This window comes from Miscanthus floridulus, chromosome 6 (genome assembly GCF_019320115.1).
Source record: "Miscanthus floridulus cultivar M001 chromosome 6, ASM1932011v1, whole genome shotgun sequence".
Classification (NCBI taxonomy): domain Eukaryota; kingdom Viridiplantae; phylum Streptophyta; class Magnoliopsida; order Poales; family Poaceae; genus Miscanthus; species Miscanthus floridulus.
The window spans coordinates 77,209,822-77,221,703 of NC_089585.1; positions in this window are offsets into that span (position 1 = coordinate 77,209,822).

The window sequence follows — 11,882 nt, forward strand, 5'->3', positions numbered from 1 at the left end:
TGATGCCAATTGGGTAAGTATAGCCATCTATACAAAAATGACAATTTACATAGGTTTATTTTAGCAAAAATGGTTTAGCCTATTGAAAAGTGTCAAGCAACAGATTTTATATTTTTCTTAGCTTCGCCAAAACATAACAACACTGTACAAAAATTTGCATGAGCCCAAGTTATGTATTTTTGCCTTATTTATTTTCACTAGAAACTAGCATTTATTTAGGATTAAATAAGAAGACCATATCCAAAGTATTACCACTACAAGTTTAGTATTTTTCCTAGATAGAGCATGTCAATACAAACTCAACAAAATTCAAATAACAATTTTTGCACATACCAAACTCAAGTAATGCATTTTCCAAGATAGAAACCATTTAAAAAGCATTTATCTAGCTACATTTTATTCTCCTAGAAAAATAATAGAAACAGTGGATTTCATATTTTTATCAAATACGAAACTTCATGAGGAACCCAAAAAAATTTGGTTCACCAAAATTGGACACTCCTAGCTTGAGATATGAATTTTTGAAGTTTGCATGTAAACCTAGAAAAACAAATCAGAAAATCAGAACTTCACCGACTGACACCTGGGGTTCGCGGTCAATGGGACCCACCCGTCGGCGAAACCAGGACAGGGGATGATGCTGACCAGAGGCTAGATCATCGACAGTGAGGCCACCGATGGCGAGGTCACCACCGCAGCATTCCCCGTGATCCCCCGTATCCAGTGGTACCCCTAGTTAGACCGGCGGTGCACTGAAGCACCCTCGCCAGCGACTGATGGCAAACGACAGAGGTATCACGGTGGTACACCAATGTTCTCTAGCCATGGTGAGCTCAGGCGAGGCACGCTACTCTATCCTAGGTGACCTAGCGAAGCTACACTGATGCAAGCGAGGGCTCGAGGTGGCGTGCATGGCCGTGCGGTAGCGCACAGAGCATGGTGGTTCTCCCACTGTTTCGGCTAGACAGAGGTGAAAGGTGGGTCTCCATCATGCCAGTAGTTAGGTCTAGGTGTACTCAACCTAAGACATGAGATAAAGGAGGAAGACTGGCGGACTAGCTCGGCGGGGATGAGCTTGAGTGCCACGGCGGCCATGGTGGATGCACATGGAGCGGTGACTTGTTCCGGCGCCATCGAGCAGTGGCATCATCCTAGATCTGGCTCGAGCATCTAGACCCTAGTGCAGTGCTAGACCATGGAAGGTGGAGGCATGTGGTGTGGTGGAACGGTCGACCCACGGTGAGTCGTGAGCATGGCGGCGCTCCAGTGATGGCGTGGTGGCGGCGAGGTGAAATGCGGCTTTACCAAGGCACGACGTGAAGTAGTAGTTGGTCAGGGAGGCAGAGGTGGAGGTGATAGAGATGTTGGCGAGAGGAATCGACCAGTGGAGCTGCATTTGCCATGAGCAGTCATGGCGGCGGTGCTGCTATGGCGATGGCGGCATGGCTCCTCTCGGCAAGCAGAGAAAGCAAGTGAGGGAGGGTGAGAGAGAGAGAGAGAGTGGAGGTGAGCAGCAAAGGCGCATGCCTTATCTTCCTGCTCTAGCCTAACCGGTTGGGCTGGCACCAGGCATATGGCCACCACATGACGCACCTGGTCTGCCCCCGGTCAGCCACTGATGCCAATCAAAATGGTGTTCAGGCCCTGATGAACACAACTGACAGCGTGATTTAGTGACGACATTACTCTTAATCCGTGGCGAATCAATGCAAGGTTCTTGAACAAAAGTTGTAGAGGTACATGTAATCTACAAACTTGCTTTAACAGTCATCTTCTAATTCTCAACGGTTTGTGAGTTACATCATCCCAAAGTCAGGTACTTTAAAACTAAAAACTAAAATCAGCTCCAACACAGAGAAAATTTCACCAAGTGTAAAACAACATTTTCTTGCAACTTGTGAGCTATTTTTGAGCATGCTATGCACTGAATTAGACTTTGACCCAAAAATGAAAGTTGTTCCCCTATTCAATTACTACAACTTTTCTTAAGGGTGCACTACCATGCAAACAATCTAGACTATAGTTCAACTTTGGTCAAAGTAGTAACATGAAAATGACACTTTTAAGAGTAGCAATGACTTAGAGACTAATTTGGTCCATGACATGAATACCAACTTTGTTCCTACCATAATGCTAAACATGTATAAGGTGTTTTTGTGACCCCACACCCAACTCCTACCTTGGTCACTCATGATCACAAGCATAAACATGTAACATAAAAATAACAAACGCAGGTTTCATATGTTTCATGAGTATGTTTCATATGCAAATGCTTAATTATGAATGAATGATGCTCATGCTCATGCTATGCAAGTGCAAAATTGCTAGCCTAACACCTAGGGTGTTACATAGGCACCCCCCATCGAACAACGATGGTGCCAAGAGGATGCTGATGGAACCACTTAGAAAAGAAACCGCCATAGATCATAATGGGTAGATATTCTCAGGAAGCCCTCGCACAGCATGATGAAGACCGAGAGGTGGAGGATCCCCTCTAGGGTTAAGTCATGGAGGCAAAGCTCATAGTTGTAGAGTAGCCACCTTAGTAAGGGGTGCTCTAGGTAGCCCGAACCCAAGAAGGTGGAAAGAGATGACCTCATTTTCCTTCGGCCACGGCTCCACTTTGCTTCTCACTATGACTCTCCAGTCGAGCTACTCGGTGGCCTCTAGGATCACCCCCCCCTCTCACAACTGGTCAAACTCAGCCCTATCAACAAACTGACCTTGTCCTACTCTACCATGGTCCTGGCAGGAGGCGTCGGTGGTGTAGTAGGGTGGAAGGCAAAAGCTTTGGGATGGAATCAGGAGCTCTAGAGAAAAAAGGTAGAAGCTGTAACCTTCCCTCTCACCCCTTGTCTCTGCTGCTATAGTTTGGGGACCATCGACCACCCCACGACCAACATGTTTGTGTGGGTGGGTAGCGGGGCTTCGCCCCATCACGTCATTACAACAAGCCAGGAGGCGATGTCCCCTACTGCAATATGCTACTGATGCCACCCACGGGTGCACACTTGCATGGGAATGGAGGAGCACGTCATTTAGGTAGTTAAGATTTTAGACAACCGGAGCTTGTGTGATCCTATAAAGTATAAAATTTCTGAGTAAAAATAATCTTTGATGCATGGTTCTTGCAAGTTCAACAAATCTTATCAAATACTACAAAAATAAGACAAGTTGGGTTCAACACTGATCAAAGCCACTCATGACTACTACTACTGATACAAATGTTGTAACCGAGTGTACTCCATAGGCAATAGTTTTACTCATAGCCTTGCACTGTATAGTGTCTGATGAGATTCAAATGTGCCAGCATCCGAACTTTCTTGTGAGTGTAGTAAAATATGAATAGCTATCTGACTAGTCTATTTTGGCAGCTCATTTCTCGATGCATATTATTCGAAAGGCATGCTCCTCAGAGATCATGAAGATGTGGCCTCACCTTACCTCTCGCTATCGCCCGACATATGCTAGAATTCCTTCAGCCATGCACGTCCCCTACTTTAAAATAGAGGAAAAATAGAGGAGTCAGTACAGTTGCCTTGTAACCATGTGAACTCACCTTTCCTGCTTGTCACCTCCTCCCTAGCACCTTGTTCTTCAAGCTAGAACCATGGCTGGCAGAGAAGCATCCAAGGGAGGAGATGATGGTATGGGTCCTAGACATGACCAGGCAGGCTCTCCACATCGAGGACCAGAAGGCAGAGCGGTTGCGGTCGTGCCTCTCCATTATGGATACTACACTCCCTGCAGTCGATAGGGAGACAGCCACGACTGAAGCCACAGCAGGTTAAGCGTAAGCGTAGCTCGCTGGTAAGGCATTTTTCTTACCAGTATCTTCTTGTTTTGTGTAGCATGGCATCTTATTAATTGGTAAGGTTTTCTTCATTCTTTCTCTTTTAGCCATCATGGAGCAGTTGAATGTCGTGTCCATGCTTCCGGCGGGGACAAACTTCCTTGAGCATGTCCGTGCTCTGCCGGCGTGGATCTAGGAGGTAGTGATGCATGGTGTCGCCCATGGGGCTAGGTCAGCCCTAGCCATCGCCCACCTCCATTCAGACATGGACTTGCGTGCAGTGGAGCCAGGGTTCCCGCCGGAGCTACCGGTCCAAAGGGCTTCATAGGATTTTTTTTCCTATAGGATTTAGATTCTTCAAAATTCTTGTTTCTCCTCCATTCCAAAGGAGGCATAAGTTTTTGAGTTTCTTTTGTCCATTTCTCAGGATTCCATTTTGTAGTGTTGGTGGGCTCCGAATAGATGGGGAGATCTCCCCTCGTGAAAATTTGATGTCTCTCTTGTGGGTAGGTTTTTGTGGTGTCCAATTGTGTGGATGAGGTTAGTGCAACACCTCTTAGCAGCCAAACCACCAAGTGTTGGTCAATCCAATGGGGACTAGCATGCCAGCAAGCACGTGAATCTTGAGAGAAAAATCTTGTGTCTCTTATGTGATTGGATTTCTCCCAGTGATTGGATTGTCTACATATTGTGATTAGTTCTTTCCTCATCACAGCGGCATAATCATCATATCCCTTGCTTTACTTTCATGCAAACTAGTTGCCAAGTTCTTTAGTGTAGTTAGTCTTTGAGAGCTTGTTAGTTTGGTTAGTGTGGCTCGTTAGTTAGTCTTTGAGAGCATACTAGCTTAGTGAGTAGTGACTTAGCCATTGTGTATACCTAGTGATCATAACAACTAGAATTGTTGGGATAGGAGGCTTGCAACACTTGTAGAGCTAGAGCTAAATTGCATTATGCCGTTTGTTGTACTAATCAATTGCTCTAGTGGTTTTGTAGAGTTTTAAATAGGCTATTCACCCCCCTCTAGCCATATTAGGACCTTTCAAGGAGGCTCTACTAGCAGGACAAAAGGCAGCACTGATATCAGTCCTAGAGGAAGGCAGTCCAAGAGAGTGAAGTCAACACGACCTAGAGAGTTGACTCATGGATCTGAGAAGAACATGCAAACTATGCAAAAGTGAAGTCCCACCATGCTATAGGATCTCGCTCTTATACTGTACAGCTGCAATCATTTGTTATTGATGGTTGTGTTTTATTGTTACTTTGGCCTTTGTATAAACAGAAACTCATGTGCACTATTAATAGAAGCAATAGTGGTAGGAGCCTAAGGCCCCCTTTGGAACGCAGGATTGGAAAAACATAGGAATATGAAAAAAAACAGGAATATGATTGGAATGCATGTGAAAAATAGAGGAATGAAAAATAGAGGAATTTTGTTAGAAGGGGTGTTTGATTTTGTATAGGAAAAACATAAGAAACCAATACAATGAGGTTTCATTGGATGTTTTTTCTTTAGTTTTTCCTATGAAAGTTGAAGGATAGGAAACTTTCCTATGGTTTTCCTTCCCTCATTTCTTCCTATGAACCCAAGACCTCTATGATGTTGATTCCATAGGATTACTGATTCCTATATTTTTTCTTTAGAAATCCTATGAACCAAAGGGGCCCTAAATTTGGCATCATCATTTAATTTTGAAGTTGCAATACCTGTGCATTGTGCTTATGTAATCCATATCTATAACCTATTGTTTACTGCTTGAATTCACAATATGTAATCCATATCAGAACATGTGTGTTGTGCTTATGTAATCCATATCAATATGAAACCTGCGTTACTTGTTATGAACTAATCTCTTAGGTTTTTAATTAAAGTCCTTTTCCACTATTTGTAACCTAATGTTTACTACTTGAATTTCATAGGAAGCTATAGAAACTATGCGAGTAGAACCTGTTAGTGATGGGCACGAACCAATGACAAGTGTTGATGTTGTTCCCAAGGTCCTTTACCTCTCCCATGGCTAGGTCCACTCCTAGGTCAGTGGCAATACCTTTTTTTGAAGAATGCTGGTATCCCGACAAGCTTCGCCAGAACACAGACATCGGTGGAGAGAGGGAACAACTTGTTGTTGAATAGGAAAGTTCTGCTAACCTCATTGAACAAGTGGATGAACTAAAGAGGAAGATAGAAAAAACTGAAAGGGAGCTTGAGGAGTTCAAGATACAACAACAGGAGGAGTATGATATGCTACGTGAGGATATCATGCGCTTCAACTCTTCTTCTAGTAACTCTCAGTCGTCAACTTTGTTGGCTTGATGCAGTGAATATTTGTGGTTTGATGTGTGTACTTGTGTGCTAGTTTGATGTGGTGAAACTATCAGTGGGTTACTGCTAATGTGTAAATAGTAATTTGTTATATTTGATTGTTATGCTGAATAATAATGTAGACATCATCGAATAATTATGTAGTCAATCTATGCAGCAGTGAAGATCTTGAATTACTTTTATGATGAAGTGATTGTTGGGCACATGGTAGAACCTAGGCAGGCCACGTGATCAAATAAAAATGCGACACGTGGATGAACCAGTGCATGACACATGAAATAGCCATGGTACGACACGTGGGCTAATAAAAATCTAACATGTGGAAGGAAGTCATCAAACCATGTGGCCAAATCAAAAAATGAAACATGGATGGACAGCACCATGACACATGGTTGAATAAGAAATGGCCACGTGGACCAATAAAAATACGACACATGGTCCAATGAAGAAATGACACGTGACCCAACCGCAACACGACACGTGTGCCAATAGAAAATTGACATGTGGAACAATAGGGACCCGACATGTGGTCCATTAAGAACCTAAAACGTGCAAGAACCAGAGATGGCCACATTGTCCAACAACAAGGTGACACGTGTCACAGAACCGATCAATTTATAAGAGCACAAGTACAAAAACAATCGCCGAAACGATCAAATTCTCGCACTTGAGCCCATATAAACCCGGTAGTCAACTGAAACCACGAAGGATTTCAAACCAACTTGCATACAACCAAGATCACAGTTATTCAACATAACACATCACATGTTACAACATTTCATAGACGGTTTTCAAATAGATTACAACACCTCAGAGTCATTGTTATTACAAAACAAGTCTTGTAAAGTAGCGGAAGCAAATAATTTAACTCATACACACGAGTTCAAATACAAGTACCAGCTTGCTGATCACATCCCACAAAAGCATTTGGATAAGATAAACAGAGATCATGCCCGTGATCTAGTCTTCGTCACCCGTCGGGTGGAGACAATACTTATAGAAGCCCTGATAAAGAAGGTCATCAGCAACAAGAGGGAATAAACCCTAAGTACGAGAATGTACTCAGCTAGACTTACCCATCGGAAACCAAAATAAATGACACCAAGGATCATGCATAGCTTAATTTAGTGGATCTGGCTGACACTTTCTTTTTGCTGGAAAAGCATAAGTAATAATGATCAACTCTTAACCTGAACTAGCAGTGACTTTTAGCCATTAACCTGTCATCTATATTAGCACCTATACTAAGCAATCATTTGATTAAGATGCAAACATTAATAACCATAGCAGGTATAAATCATGGCAACATTATCATCATCATCCATTTAACCATATCGTTAAATTAATTGAATCTACTGTTGTCGTTGCTCAGTCAAGTTCTCACTATCCGGGACAGACGGTGATTTGAATCGATTCCTATCTAGCTGGAGGGGTATTCCTAACACAAACCCTGCTTCCCCCGTTAGGGTCGTAAACAAGTCACCTTTGGTACAATTCAGGAGTCATGAGTCCGATTAGTGCCGCAAAACCAAAGAACCACTCTACCATGAGTGCTCAGTGACTTAACCCACCCTTGGGCTTATGCCAATGGTTCTCCACACATCCTTACTGCCATCTAGATTGTGACCAACTGCTCGCATCCCCAGCCTGAATCAAGCTACTAGGCTTCGCAGTCGGAACAAGTTATCCGGCCAGCTAAATGTTAGGCTACGTTCAATATGACATAAGGATGTACAACGCATCGGTCCTTAAACGACATAGACGGAGTCACTATGTCCAAACCTACACAAGACTCCGCTCGGTCTTAATTCATTATTAACATGGTTCTTTTCCACGATAGCAAATATAGCCAACCGTGATCCACCTCATCCTAAAACTCACAGGTGACAGGTTTCACCTGATTTCTACTGCACTAAGCATGGCTAAGCATTTAGTCCGTTCCTGAACTTAATTAGGATTCAAGTGCGATATCTGGACAAGGATGGATATATAATGCAACAATTGGTTCCAACCAATTCCTATACTTAATGCATCATCAATGAATAAAAGATACTCAAGATATTTGTAAAAACATGGGAGATTTAATATGCTCTGGGGCTTGCCTTTTAGGAAAGAGGATGGGTGGTGGTCAGGGCACTCGGGCAACTCCTCCTCGGCGGCTGCTTCATCGATTGCCTAAACCTCGGGCTCCTCCTCCTGGCTCGCTCCCTCAAACTCCAGAAGCGTCACTCCCTCCGGCACACCTATTGTATGTATGCACAAGATAAATATCATGGATGCACATGAACGAAGTTAGGAATGCTCGGGGAATGCACATGCTTACCGCAGTCCGCATTTTCTGACTGAAGCTCTATTCAAATCACTTTAACTTACCAAGTTTATACAACCTAATGTACAATTGCTCATCTTCAGTTAAGGACCTAGCACCTGCACCTAAGCATGTTCTCAATTTAGGCTAGCACCTAAACAATCCATGAGAACATTTGCAATAAAGCCTACACACAAACATTCGTATTTCCGCAAAACAGGAACTTATATAGCGGTATAGTAAACTGATCATAACTAGAGATCTACAAATCAAAATGATAGGCAACAAGACAATTTGGAAATCTTATGAAATTTCCTACAATTCATTTTCAAACCTCAAGGCATGATTCCAACCTTTACCAGGTCGAATTTACAGAACCACCTAATCAGGTCCAAACAAGACTAGAGAGCAAGCAAAACTGTGATCCAACTTTGAATGACTGTAGCTCCTAAACTACTAAGCCAAATGCCACCAAATTCTGACAGGAGCTTGATACATAATTTTTTCTACAACTTTTGTATTCACCACTTTCCCAGCAAACCAAAATATCATGGTGAACTTTGTAAAGTCCCGAGAACTGTCCAGAAAGACATAATGCAAGGAAATATTTATTAACTTATGTTGTAAACATATAATTGGACAAAATCAACTTTACTCTCTTATCACACATATCACAAGAACACCAGAAATTAAAGTGTTCACCCCCAATTCATTTCTTTTAATGCCTTTCTTAATTTATTTAATTATTTAAGAGGAATGATAAACATATATGAAAACTGCACCATTTAATCTATAAAAATTACAGTGGGTACTAAATGCTCCAAGTAGACTACTATAAAAATTTCACATCATTTGGGCAAGTATAACATCCTACACAAAAATGACAAGGCATAAAGGCTTAAAATGACATAAATAGGAAACCCTAGTGAAAAGTGTCAAGCAACAGATTTTATATTTTTCCTAGCATCCTTAAGGTACTAGGGCATCCTCCAATAAATTTAATGGTCATTGGATTCATAGATAAATTACTAAAATTTACACAAGGATCATCCAATGATAAAAGGAAAATCTATAACTTAAAAACCATACATGCAATGACTCTCAAATTTTTACCAGAGCTTCGACTCATCAATAACAGCTCACCATACAAATTTCATAATTTTTGGAGCACTAGAACTTTAGATATGAATTAAACAAATTTGCCTTCATTTAAAAACACATTTTAAGTTGCAATTTAATTCTTCTAGAAACTTTACTACAAGTGTTCATGTTATATTTTTCCTAAATACTACACTTCACCATGATCCTAACAAAATTGGAACCACCCAATTTGGATCAACCAAACTGGAGACTGGAATAAATGAGCTAGCTTTCTATAACATAGTGACTGACAGGTGGGGCCCAACGGTCAGCCTGGGCCCGCATGACAGCGAGGACGAAACAGAGCACTGGCAATCCTGGGATGGCGTGGAACCGGCAGAGCTCGCCGACGGCGGCATCTCTGGTGACGAGGACGGCACCAGCATGACCGCCTTGATCTCCCACGTCAATTAAACTCCTAACCCTAAGCTCTAGCGGACTCTAGGCACGCCGGCCATAGCGCACGGCGGCATGGTGGCATGGCTCGATGGCGTGGCACCAGAGCTGAACCACGATAGCGCTGTCAAGGGTTATGCCGAGCATCTATAGTCTACGGCGAATCGAGAGCACCAACTATCTTGACCAGAGGTGGTCGAAGACGGTGCGGCCATAGTGACGGAACAGTGGCGGTGGAAGACCAGCGAGGTCCACGCATGGCATGGTGGCTTACTATGAGCTCAAAGCTAAAAATGCGGTGCGGTGGTGTGGTGGGACAATGACTAAGCTGCTACGGTGGAGAAGATGGGATGCGGTGCGAGCTAGGCATCGGCAATGGCAACGGTGGCGCTGCGGGAGCTTCAGCGGCGGCTACTGCTGCACTGAGGCGAAGGCGAGCGCCAAAATGAAATGCGAGCGAGGAGGAGTCCATGGGCGAGCGCTGTGGGATGAAGTGAAGTGCCGAGGCTCGATGTGGCCTCAACAGGTAGGCGGCCAGTGATGCGCGGTGTCACACGGCACTGAAGCTCTATTGCCGGTCGTGTACTGTAGTGCCAATTCAGAGTTACATTCTGAGCCTGACTAGCGTGACTTGGTGGCCTTCCCTCTCCTAATCCATTGGCCATTAGTGAAAATAGTCAAGATAAAAGTTGTATCCCTCCCTCCCATCTTCAATTTTTATTAAAAGACCAAGGCCTAATTCTCAACCGATGCAGAGTAAAATCACGCCAAAGTTGAGCACATGAAACTAAAATTTGATTTGTGACTTAGAAATTTTTCAGAGTATCCAACTAGACCTCAAAACTGACTTATGGGCCCTTTTTGAGTATGTTCTGCACATTTTCATGAGATGGTCATAAAATAACTTTTGTTCCTTATATAATTTTCTACAACTTTGCTTTAGGTTGCTCAGACATAGAAACACTCTAAGCTATACTTTTTAATCAGTCAAACAAAAGAGCTCTAGAGGTCAACACTAGTCAAACCATGACTTGGAAACTTAATTAGGCAAAATGATCAACATGAACATTGTTCCTAATGACATTCTAAGTATAACTAAGTTGCTTAAGAGGATAATTAGCCACACCACACATTGGTCACCCAAATCAAGCATCACATGTACTAAAATAAGGAAAAACAAGTGACTTTGTTACTTTTGTTTCAAAACCATGTTTCATGTGTTTCATGAGTTTGTGGCATTGTACTATCTAACCATGTTTCACTAAAGTGTGTTGCACTTGAGGGTTGCACCCTATTCATTTCCTAAAACAAACACACATGGAATATAACAATATGTTGTAATGTTTCAGAAGCATGTTTCATACAATCTAAGCTCATGAATGGATGAATGATGCTCATGTTTATGAAATGCAAGTGCAAATGTGGAAGCCAAACACCTGGGGTGTTACAACACATACCCAAACCATCTCCAATGCAACCGGCTATAGCAGGTACACGTGGAAAGCATCTCCAATGGAAGCAATCGTCAGCGTGGCTGCCCCCAACCATGCATGCCAAAATAGTTCTATGATGGTCAATTTTTGTCATAGATCTATCCACTTCTATGATGATTTTCTAGATTCTTCATAGAAGTTCAAGAATGACTGCGACTTCTATGGCGAACCATTTTTCATCATAAATTCATCATAAAACTAAAATTATGATGAATTTGGCTCCTTCAATGACTGAAAGTTGTTCATAATAGAAGTGGATATTCCTAGTAGTGTACGTTGTTTACCTGTGGATGCACCCTATATTTTGGGCCATGTGGTAGATCACAAGTGTGACATTCTCATTGAGTCCTTTGTAGTCGACTCCCCGAATTTAGGCCAAGTAGGACATAGTTGCGAAGGAAGTCAGCCTATGTTCTTGATCTTCCTTAG